The sequence below is a fragment of the Macrobrachium nipponense genome, chromosome 34 (genome assembly GCF_015104395.2).
Source record: "Macrobrachium nipponense isolate FS-2020 chromosome 34, ASM1510439v2, whole genome shotgun sequence".
Taxonomy (NCBI): domain Eukaryota; kingdom Metazoa; phylum Arthropoda; class Malacostraca; order Decapoda; family Palaemonidae; genus Macrobrachium; species Macrobrachium nipponense.
In genome coordinates, this window is record NC_061095.1 from 14,748,249 (window position 1) to 14,761,419 (window position 13,171).

Below are 13,171 nucleotides of genomic sequence, written 5' to 3' on the forward strand. Positions count from 1 at the left end.
GCATTCTCTTACATAAATACACACACACACACACTATATTTATAATATATATATATATATATATATATATATATATGTGTGTGTGTGTGTGTGTGTGTGTGTGTGTGTGTGTGTAATATATAACTGTGTCCACACGTGTGTGTAAAATTTAAAGTGTAATATCCTCTGAAAAGCACAGATGCAACGCAAAGTATTACTGGCTTTTCATCACAGTCACGTTTTTTAACATTCGACGTCGTTGGCGATGACCCCACGATAATTTTTCACACGAGTAGCGAAAATGGCTCCTCGTGATTCTTAATTCGGTAGGGAATCGCACTGACCTGTGACCCATTCTGACCCGGAGCAAGTTAAGTGGGTATAACACTAGGCTATCATCAGGCCAAAACGTTCTTAGGTAGGGTGAGTTTGTGAATGGACAGATTTCATTTATTTGTGTATGGAAGGTCTTAATAGTTCGCTGGATTGTTTTGATAAACACCAGATTTGTCAGGAAAAAGTAGACTTTTACCTTTCTTGATAATAGTTTGTTGAAACGTTCATCGAAGCTTTGTCAATTATCAGGCCTGCGAAACGTTAAAAAAAAAAAAAAAAAATCGCAAGCCTGACCCAACATCCCTCAGTAATCTCATTAATATTTTTCACTTCTTCCCTTTGGAGAACACACCCCTCCCGTAACAACCCCCCACCCTCTTCACAGCTCATATTTTGGATTTTCCACTTGACTGCTGCCACGTAATTGCATTCGATTTCCTGCCCCATCCGCCTCCTTATGAAGGTAAGTTATTGTTACTAATATTATATTATTATATATATATAATATATAATATTATACTATATATAAAATTAAATATGTTGTTCACACTGCAACATGTTTTATCCCATTACCAAAAGCATTGGCAACCGCAAGTTAATCATTGTAAGACTGATTATCTTCTATAAAGAAATTACGACAAAAAACTCATAAAAGTAAATTACGTTCTGTGCAAAGGTGAACCAAGTCCACCCAAAGCTGCTTAGACTGATTGGAAAGAACACATTTAATTAATTATTGACTAGCAGACCTAGCTAATCCTTTGATGTATATCATCTTTTTATTACAAAATATAGCCTACTTCAACCCGGGATATTGGTAGGTATCTCAAATACCTCATAAGAAATGTTCTCTCTCTCTCTCTCTCTCTCTCTCTCTCTCTCTCTCTCTCTCTCTCTCTCTCTCTCTAAAGAGAGAACCATGTACTTGATTTAATGAACGATGAACACAGATTATTTTTTCCCTTATTTATTTATTAAGACTCGAGATGGTGTGCAGGTTACGGAAACACCACTTATATTGCTTTTAGCTTTTATTGATTTAAATGTCTAAAAACGTGCCTTTTGCAGGTCAGGAAAACACGGGGGGGGGGGGGGGGAACAAAAGGATGACAGTTAAGATTTTTTCTTCATATATATATATATATATATATATATATATATATATATATATATATATATATATATATATATATATATATATATATGTATATATATTATACTAAGAAGTCACAAAAGTAAGCCCATGATTTTATGATTTTGTTTATTAAATGAAACCACTGGGAAAATTTAAAAAAAGAAAAGACAGAGTACCAAGTACTTTCGTGTATTTAACACATCTTCGGGGCAGTGACGACTAAAGAAAATGGAGAAATCTGAATCTTGAACAGTAAAAACAAACACTACCACGACCTAGTACATAACAAGCATTGCCTGAAGCCATCATACGGCTATAATGAAAACAACGACTAAACCCTTTTCATTCTGGCAGCGGACCTTGGTCGGAAATATTTGCTAAGAGATCATTTTGGTTCGCCATCACGCCTGCACAGAGGACGCAGGACGGAAAAAAATTCCATGTTAATTTGTCTGAATGCTTTTTTTTTTCTGTCACGTCTGTACGTGACATTTCATCGTTGTACCGCTCAAGAAATTGATCATATCCTTTCTTCTTCCCAACGTTTTTTTTTTTTTTTTAGTACGAGGCGATATCCTCGTTAATTTAATGAATAATTGGGTCAAGTTATTATTCTTGTGGATATTTATATCACAATCTATTTATTTTTGCACGTATAGGATAACAGTGGTCTATACTATTTTGTTAATTTATCGTGTGTGTTAATTTACTAAACTTCTGCTGTGAGTTTATAATTTCGTAGCAACAGTGTTATGCAACTGATCACTTTTCTTTAGGATTTTATGTACCGTCGTATGATATTTTTCAATGTATAATATCCCAGACTATATTCACTATGCCCAGTATGTGCAATACAGATGAACATTTGTGCTATGTGTGTCTATATTCACTCGCACCGTACATAACACATCATATGCTTTAATAAGCAAAAATCAAAGACTTTCCATAGATATTACCAGATAAATAATCAGGAAAAGAGAACCAAAAATTTTCTGTATTTAATTTAACTCACCATAATTATTATCATCAGGTATTGATTATCAGTAGTATGAGTAGCCAGCTAAAAAGGAAGAGGTTTGGGTAGTGAAGCATCCTCCACCCACACCCAACCCCATGTGATAAACCGCAAACCACACCAACCTCAGTTATCTTTTTCATCATCTTTTATCTGCGATGTCGTAAAGCACCTCTCTCTCTTCTCTCTCTCTCTCTCTCTCTCTCTCTCTCTCTCTCTCTCATATATATATATATATATATATATATATATATATATATATATATAATATATATATAGTATATATATATATTATATGTGTGTGTGTGTGTGTGTGTGTGTATGTATGTATGTATAGTTCAGGTAGTTCCTTATGCATGACTTTTATATGTATGCAATGTACTATTATATATATATATATATATATATATATATATATATATATATATATATATATTCCTTTCATTGCAGGAAATTATCAGGATTTTGTTTGCAAACAAATATCTCAGCCGATTCCCGATAAAATTGCATATCAATCTACGTAGGTAATATGTTTGCAGTAGCTACGTTCGAGGACATATCTATCTTTGTCGGAGGGAAGCTTCGGAAAGGAAGGCTTGAAAGTGAGGAGTGTAAGGAAACGGGGGGGAGAGGGGGGGTTGGTGTCCCGGGGGGGTATTTAAGGGAGGGGGGAGGGCAACCAACTTTACTGGATGTTGCGGAAGTGTAAGTAAAGATACAGCCGTGGTGTTAAACTTTGTAGCTCTCCTGGGGATTATTTAAGGGTGAGGGCAACCAACTTTTAATGATGTTGCGGAAGTTTAAGTAAACTGATACAGCTGTGGTGTTAACTTTGTAGCTTCTCTGAATTATATTATTTTCATTCATTTTTTTGTTTCATCATTTCTGTTGCTGATCTTGTTGCTGTCATTATCTTCTTTCCTATAATTGATCTAGTTTTATACTTATAACTCTTATTTTTATATTTATGTTATTGCAGCCAAAAAACATTGAAATACTTGACGTCCGAAGATTTTAGGTAATCAATCCAAGGGATTTATTTTACCTAATTTCATTTATGTTTTTGTTAAAATATTTGCTCCACTAAATTTTTGTCATATCAATTTGCCTCCAAATTTTATTGATTTCAGAATGTAAAAAGATATTTATAAAATTTTTATTATTGTCTACCCAAAAGAATATATTGGTTAATTTCCAATTTTCAACTTATTTATGCCTCACTTTTGCTTGTCAAAATATTTTTTTTAATAATTTCAATGTGAAACAAAGATTATGTTGCTTCGATTAAGTTAGTCAATGCAGGAGAGCAAGCTGGTGCGATTTGTTGGAGGTCTCATAGATTAGACTGCCATTGTGTAAAGCAGGTTGTTTTACTTTCTTGGCATTGGTCAAACATTTGTTCTACAGGTGACTTTGAAATAAAGTTATTGTTGTCAGAGCCAGTGAAAAGTCATAATTGAGAGTGAAGTTCAGTCGAGTTTAGTCTTTTCATTTTTTCACTCCGCCCTTATACCAATCAGATATAGCGGATATGAGCGTATAGCAACCGTGGTTTGTCCACTTACTCTCGCTAAATATACGTCAACATTCTTGCAGTCTTTAAAATAATAACTAATTAAAGTAGAATTACCGTACATTTAATTCTCATTATTTCAGGAAATGACCCTACATTATATTAAGTCATTTTCAAAAGCGGACGTAATACTGCATGACCTGTAGAATTTCTAAAAAAAAAATTCTTTTCACCTTATCGGTCTGGGCCAGGGGGAAGATAACGTTGTCTTATCTATGTGGATGTGTCTGTGGTGATTGGAGGTAGTCTATCGTCTGATAGGTTTACTTTCAAGATAAAAAAAAAATAACCTTTAATTTGTGCGACGCTCCAGTTGGAAATTGAGATTGGTTCAAGAGGTTGAAGATACGGCTGAACTTCTTTGTTGAATCGCCTGAAGTTCTTGAAAAAGGCTTTCGTATTTTTTTATATAAAATTCATATGGGCGTCTTCGTACAGAAAAGATTTGCCGAGGTTACGATAAACTGTAAAGGTTTATTTAAAGTGATAAAATCCTTTTAGCTCTTGTTTTAGTCTTGTTAGCTACTCTCTCTCTCTCTCTCTCTCTCTCTCTCTCTCTCTCTCTCTCTCTCTCTCTCTCTCTCTCTCATATTCATATATATGTGTGTTGTGTAAACATTTTATATATATATATATATATATATATATATATATATATATATATATATATATATATACAGAGAGAGAGAGAGAGAGAGAGAGAGAGGAGAGAGAGAGAGAGAGAGAGAGGAGAGCAGGAGAGAGAGAGATGAAAAAGAGAGAGAGAGAGAGAGAGAGAGAGACCCAAATATCGTTTAGTATCGAATTGACAATACACTGAAGGGGGAATTATACCTTCTATTCCATTACCAGCCACAATGACTATCAGGAAGATTTTGACTTTTGGATAGCCAAGGTAGCATATTTTTTATAGATCTCATTATAGAATTGGCGGTGTCTCCTTCGAAGGTGATTGTACTCTGAGATACCATCTGTATACTTATCTTCAGATAAGCTCCTTCGGATTTCTCTGACATTTGGCCGTCTTTGTATGAAGAAGTATTGCTCTCAGCTACCAATTTGGAGGCGGGTTGATGTCGACTCTACGTATATAACCTGAATTCAACAGCAACTTTATCTCTCTTGATAGTCAAGTGGTTAAAATCGACTGGGTATCATTTTATGTAAAGGCCCAGGTTTGAATCCTGGGTAGGGGAGATGTACTTAACAGTACAATTCAGTACAATTTAGTACAATTCCCCTTGGATGCAAGTTATTCGGAAGGTATAGTGAATTCGATATTAAACAATATTTGCGTGTATATATATAATATATATATATATATATATATATATATATATATATATATATATATATGTATATATATACGTAAATAGCCACATGAAAGGTGAAGAATCAAAGACCAGGTACCAAGCGCTTTCGTGTATTGCGTACCCCGAAGAAGTGTACGCAATACACGAAAGCGCTTGGTACCTGATCTTTGATTCTTCACCTTTCATGTGGCTATTTACGTACATATTTGTCACGTGCTGTTTGGTGACTTATTGCTGATATGTATATATATATTATACACACACACACACACGTGGGAGTTTGTATATTACGACTTGCATATCTCTCTCTCTCTCTCTGGAGAAATATAGCTGATACAATCTCGGCAAGGATGCTTTGTTATGTAATTGCCTGCAAGAGAGAGAGAGAGAGAGAGAGATTGAGATGAGAGAGAGAGAGAGAGAGAGAGAGAGAGAGAGCTTTCCTCCTTAAAGATGATGCCGTAAAACCATGAGAACAAGGCAAAGGTCTTTCTCGTTATGAAACTACTCTTGGTAAATTTGAACCTTTCGTGATCTTATTAATATCTGAAACCGAGGTTTCTTCTAATGGAATTAACGCTGGTTTCAATCATAAAGATTATATATATTTTTATGTAGTGTTTTCCGAGGAAAGGTCTCTCTCTCTCTCTCTCTCTCTCTCTCTCTCTCTCTCTCTCTCTCTCTCTCAGGCAATTACATAAAGCATTCCCTGCCTGATATTGCCGAGATTGTACCAGCGAGAGAGAGAGAGAGAGAGAGAGAGAGAGAGAGAGAGAGAGAGAGAGAGAAATGGGTGGGATGTAAAAGGTTTTACTTACGTTATTACGTTTTCAAGTTTACCTTTTCAATAGTTCATGTTGCCAGCATTCCTTGCATAAATGATTGTGGCGAACGTAATGATGTTTGCCTCACAATTCGTTGACACTTGACAATCTGATTAAAAGCGTGAAGCAAAAAAGACCTCGTCCTCAGAATGGTGGAGTTATAGCAAATTGCAAACTGCATCTCTCTCTCTCTCTCTCTCTCTCTCTCTCTCTCCTCTCTCTCTCTCTCTCTCTCCCCCACCTTCCTTTTGTTGTGGAATGGCGTCTGCCTACTTGGAAATCGCTGTTGGCAGGCAGCGTTTCCACTTGTTCGTGCTCCCACTACCAACACCAAGTCACTTTTAACAACGTCCTCTGCAAATCACTGTTGATAAATAATGTTGACGGTTTTTACAGGAAGTACATTTTCAGCAAGTCGGCACGTGTCGGGAGTGACCTTTGGATACTCATTTTTAGCAAAGTCAAGTTTTTTCGTTTAATTTCTTCTGTCGTTTTAATCACCGTTGATGTCTTTGACATGTTTTTTCGGATTCGTGACAGTAATGCTACTGTTGACTAATTTCCCTCCCGGTTGTTGTAGTCAGTGTAAGTAAATGTCAAATGCTTTCTCAGATTGAAGGTGGATCTGAGGGGATTCCCGATGCTTTGTAAATGATTGCCATTCCCATTCCCACGCCAAGTACAAGGAAGGTCAAACTATGGTTTTGAGGGAAGACTGTTCTTAGGGGGGGGGGGGGGAACGGGAATGTACCATACCTCAGTCCCCTGAGGGAGCGCCCCACTAATATGGGGTTTATCACGTTTTTAGGAGTTGCAGGCGATGTTGCAAAGACAAGTCTTGTTTGTGTTCTGGAAGTGTGAGAGAGAGAGATATATAATGCCAGAGGAGAATTTCTCAGAAATGGAAGCAAAGGAAAGGTCAAGTGTTATTATTAGGTGCTTGTGCTGTTTCAGAACACTTGTGGGAGTGTCTGTTTGATGGCCATCTCGAGATTTCTAGATTATATCTGCCGGAGACTTCATCCTCTTGTTTTGGAGTTTCATGAAGTCCTGTACATAGGTTATTTTCGCTTGGATGAATAAATTGCATATAATTCTGCCGAGAACTCTTACAAATATCTGAAGCCTTTCTTAATTATCAGTATAACTCTTGGAGGGTTCATCCTCTTGTTCTAGAGTTTCATGAAATCCTGTACATAGGTTATTTTCGCTTGTGGGTGAACAAATTGCTCATAATTTTCCATGGTATTCATATTCATTCAAAGAGAAAGGGCCTTCTGTAACGTACATCCTATTGCATGCAAAAATGCTTATAAAAACAAAGTACAAAATCATGGATTTAGTTTAGGGTTTCAGAGCGCTGTAACATTGTTATCCCGGACATATCACTTTCAGAAACAAAAACCAGGTATAGTGGCAGCGAGAAACAACGAAAGAAACTTAGAATCATCACTTGAGAAATGAGAAAATAAATAAATAAATAAATAAATAAATAAAACCAAGTGTAGAGGAGGGTGAGTGTTACTGGATAAATCAAGTTCATAAGCCTTCGACAAAATCTTGTAAAATGAGTCAGGGAAGAGACGGTGCTATTTTCTTTCTCTTTCTTTTTTTTAGGGCACCTGTACCGGCAGATATCGTTGAAGATAATTTTATCCACAAAGATAAAATTTATCGTCAATAACTTTATCTTCGCGGCAGTGAGTCTCACTTGGACCTTGCCAAAGAAAAATACGCTTTCGTAATTGTGAAGTTGAGAGTTAATCTAATCAAATTGTTTTAGCAGTTTAAAGCCAATGTAAGAAATGAAACTTATACCCACTTGCTCCGTAAGAAAAGGGTAGACAGGAGATATAGCGCAGGAGGCGAGAGTGAATGGTATTTGATAAGATTATATATATATATATATATATATATATATAATATGTTTGTGTGTGTATATATATGTGTGTCTTTTAGCTGTTTTTCTCCATTTAAGAAAGCTTTCTAAGGCAGTCAGTACATCTGTATTATATCTGGCTAATTCCTTATAAATATATATATCCATAAATTATGATAATTACCATAAAAAATATGCATCTGTAAATTGTGATAATTATCATATAGTACGACTTGATCACCCTCTACGTATAACATATTTCGTGTATCCTAATTTCTTGTTTTTTGTAAATACTTAAGTCAAGCGATCTAGCGAGGTTTCACTCCTCACATGCCAGTCATGAATATTTGGCAAACGAATGAATATCGAAACGTTTTTTTAAAACATTTTGCTTCTATAACAAAATCGCTATATCGCTTCATGTATCTCCATCTTGATACTAGAAATACCAGTACGTTGTGACTGAATATTTCCCACTATTGTTATTTTCAGTCCTGTGATACAGAAGAACACTGTCGCAAGAATTATGGGAACTAGTGTCTGTTCGTGTCCAGACTTATCAGATTGAAGTCGCTTCGAGGCAAGCAACTCGAGATTACTAGTGACCTTTTTGAAGCACCGTTTGACCTCAGTGTTAGAGAGAGAGAGAGAGAGAGAGAGAGAGAGAGAGAGAGAGAGAGAGAGAGAGAGAGAGAGAGAGAGAGAATCATAGCAATACAAGCCGGCTCTTTTGTTAAGATATTCGCAGGCAATTGAAAGCAATATTTAGTTTTATGTGCAAATTTTTTTCAGTTTCATGGCTTTGACCCGACCACAGTTACGTGGGGCATCAATCTCTTCAGCGTCACTGACCTCTACCCCCTTACTGTCACATACCAATTTTTTTTGTACTATTTAATTGCATTGTAGTTATAAGCACAAATAACTTTACGTCTCTTGAAGCGAACCTCTTCAAAACCTATCTCCAGACGAGGCACTGACACGATCAGCGAGTCGGAGAAGTTGTATATATCTTTTCGTAACCCCCGCCATATATCATCTTGAAAAGTCGTGAGGATATTTATTATTTTTTTTGTACCCTGGATCGTTAAGCACAGGAGATCATTTCGCAACCACGAGGATAAGAGGTATTACAAAACGGAGTGAAAGTCGCTACGAAAATTTCACTTGACATGATAAGTGGTGGGATGATGCGAGTATACGTAGTTCAATTAACCTAGCTGAAGTGGATCTTCCAGTGTGTGTGTGAATAGATGCTAGAAGCAGACCAGTTGCTATTACTCAGTTTCCGTTTGTCTGTCTCTGAAGACTCGATTTTCGTTAATTTTCGTTACAGCCAGTTCGGTGTAGTTGCGGTGACTTGCTTTTGAAGCGGGTGTCATAATGTCTGCCATTAATTGCAGTATTGCAGTGGCTAACAGATGCGAATGGCCAGTGACAGGGTCTTATTAAGTTTCTCCTTCCTTGTGTGTGTGTGTGTGTGTGTGTGATCAAAAAGAGTTGCATTTCTTAATTCTGAATCGAAAATTATCTTGAGAATAATGAAAATAGTCTTGGAAAAATAATGTAGTGTTACGGTATGCTGAAGTGGCATCGGCGTTGCTGTTTGCTTAATAGTAAATTTTAAACATTTAACATTTGTTATCATTATCGGTATTTTATTTTAAAAAAAGTTGGGCACGTGAAAATTGACGCATCATGCCCTTTGCCAAGCTTGAATCATCATCAAATTCAATTATCTTTGGAGGACTGCTTTGATATATACCGTGCTAATCTTTCCGTAGTGTTTTTTTTTTCTTTTTTTAACTAATCACTTCAGTTAAGGGTTTTCTTAAGGAGGTTCTTTACGATTTTATTTCGAGGTCGGAGTTAATCAGTACATGGGAATTAAAGAGGTAGAATGTAATTTTTTTCTTGTATGTTTTAAAAATTTGTCTTTACCTCAAGGATGTGGCTTCAGAAAATAATAAGACCACAGTTGCTGCCACATTCACACCATCTAATTGGCTAACCAAGGAGGAAAACCCCATTTAAAAAAAAATCCATTTCTCATAGACGTCTTGGAAGCAGCAGGTTAACCTACTTCGCAATCACTGCACCTTCATGAGTTTGTCAGGTAATCAAAGAAAATTGCAATGAATTTTGAATTCTGGAGTCTGGAGTACAGCCTTCCCTCGTTTCAGTATTTATCACTTGCATACGGACGTGATATTACAAAGAATGATTGCACTGGTTCCATGCAACGTAAAAACACCATACAAACAAAACAAAGAATGATTGAAGAGCAGGTCATTCGAATAGAAAGGAAGTGAGGTGAGAAGTCTATCAGGAAATAAATCATCCGTAGGTGTAAATTTAATTACTAGGTAGAGAGTAAGAGTATACTGTGGTTACCTGATTAAGACGATGGTGACTGTACGAGCGTTCATTGAAAAAGAGCATCGTGAGACGTAAGGATCCAATAGAGATTTAGAGAAGGTGATGTTCAATCAAGAGGGAAAATTTCTTGAGCTGAATTTTCGTGAACCAGGCATCCAAATGTAAATCGACAAATGAGGTATTTATTCATTATAGAATCGTAATAATCACATCTCTAGGCTTGAAAGTTAACTGAAAAGGTATAAGGAGGGAAGAGAAGGCTTTTCTAAGGTAAAATATCTCGCTTTTTATATAATTTTATTTCAGTACCCATTGTGATTCTGGTTATAGATTCTTATGGTATAAAAGCTCGTTCTGGGACGGTGTTCGTCTTCAGTTAAATCCCTGAAACACCGAAATACTATATTGTTTAGGAGGGAAGATGCAAAGAAAGGATTATAAAAGAAATCTATCTATCTGTCTATTTGTCAAGACTTGCATACGTATATGCTTACAGATTTTACAAAAAAAGTAAGTTGATGTACAGTAGAGCTGTGGCACCAGATACCCACATTACCGGCTCACCGGCCTAGGAGTCATCATATATCATCACCTTGATAATGACCAATGGTGGGAACGGCATTATCCGCTCGAGATCATTATTTTTTTCTTCCTCCTGTCGGCTGATGGTCGGAATTCATCAGTCACGTCCAAGGTCTTCCGCGTTACTGTTGCTGACACAATTAACGTCTTCAGCTGAGGCCGGTCGATAGGCGTTAATGCTTCGGGAAGGCCCGTTGCTGCTAGATGTACTATAGTAGATTCACATCACCCGCGCATCTAATATCTAGGCCAGTCCCTTACGACGCCCCTGATTGGCTGTTGATAAGCCAATCACAGAGCTGGAAACCCTGTCTCTCAAGAGAGTTCACATGGGCAGGATGTGTGTTCCACCTGTCCTGAGGGATATTTTTGAAAGCCGTAGCCCTCAGGAGAGATGGTACATACATCCTGCCTGTGTGAACTCTCTCGAGAGACTGAGCGTTTCCAGCCCTGTGATTGACTTATCAACAACCAATCAGGAGAGTCGTAAGGGACTGGCCAGACGTCAAATTCACGGTTGATGTGAATCTACTATAGGAAGTTTTTTAGTAGCAGTAACAGTAGCACCTGTACTTTTTTTATAATTTAACTGTACAAATTATAAATGACTATTACCGTTGCTTACCTGGTAGCTAAGGAAGCTATAGATACAGTATTTTGTTATGTGCGATTTTTTTTATATATATTTCACTCGTTTTTATTTAATCGTAAGTGTAACATACCCCGTTTCCATATTTTGTGAGGGCAATCGGAAACAAAATTCGTTAATTATTATTTTGCTATTTACTAAACACGGGAACATTGTGACTTGAACATAGTCTAGAATCTAGATAGATTCCTTTTACCGTTCTGTATTAACCCTGGTTTAAGGAAAAATCAAGACTCGATGGTACTTTACGAGGGAAAAATTTGTACTCAAAATTGAGTTACGCTGTAAAAGTCTCTTTCTTTAAGATTTTGAGCGCCTCAGTGGCGTGGTTGGTATGGTGTTTGCGTCCCATCTCGGTGGTCGCGGGTTCGATTCTCGGCCAATCCATTGAGGAGAGAGATGTGTATTTCTGGTGATAGAAGTTCACTGTTCGACGTGGTTTCGGAAAGAAGTCACGTAAAGCGGTTGGTCCCGTTGCTGAATAACCACTGGTTCCATGCAACGTAAAAACACTATACAAACAATACAAACAAATTTAAGATTTTGGATTCTAACTGGCACTGAATCCTAAGATGAGCATTGGTTTCTGCTCGGTAAAACTGATTGCAGCCCCATTACTAAAAGTCAAGGACGTGGCAACTCACGTATCTTTTTTTTTTTTAACCTTATATCTCGATATCTCTTTTTTTTATTTTTTATTTATTTATTTTTTTTTTTATAACCTTCGTATCTCGAGGACTTGATTCCTGACGTATCTTTGGTACTGTAAAAATTGGCAGACCCCTGCGGACCGCTCGGTGGGGCAGCCGCTTTCTTTAGTTTTGCCGATAAGTTATGTCATTTTCTCATTCTCTCTCTTTTAATTCATTTTGAAGAGGCTGTTATGTCGTCGTTTTTACAATAGACTTCTCTCTCTCTCTCTCTCTCTCTCTCTCTCTCTCTCTCTCTCTCTCTCTCTCTCTCTCTTTGTATTTTAGCTCCCTTTCTTTTTCGCTTGCCCTTGTTAAGAGCCACTTCGTTATTCGTATAAATAAAGGTAGAGTTTAAGTCCTACTTTACTTAACTTACCGCAAACGAATAACGTTAGATGATGTTTAGTAGTAAATACAAGATTTTATACCTTCATTTCAAATATTTCCACACAGAAGTAAGAAGTTCTACTCTTTTTAAATGTCTCTACTGTTGAAATATCTCGGCAAGAGAAAATGTCAATGTGACTTATATAAAAGTCACTTACGGATTACAATGCAGAGGCTCGTTGGAATAATGAAGTTAACAAGCGCAGTACTAAGTGATGTTCCGGCGCATTCATATTTTTCCCTAAGTTATTTTCTTCCTCTGTATTAAATTTCTCGTAATTATTTGTCGTAACTCCTTCGGCGGTAAAGCATATTCATTTACACAATAATGTTTGCTTAAAAATCTCTCTCTCTCTCTCTCTCTCTCTCTCTCTCTCTCTCTCTCTCTCTCTCTCTCTCTCTCTCTCTCTCAGTTGCGTCATTCTCCA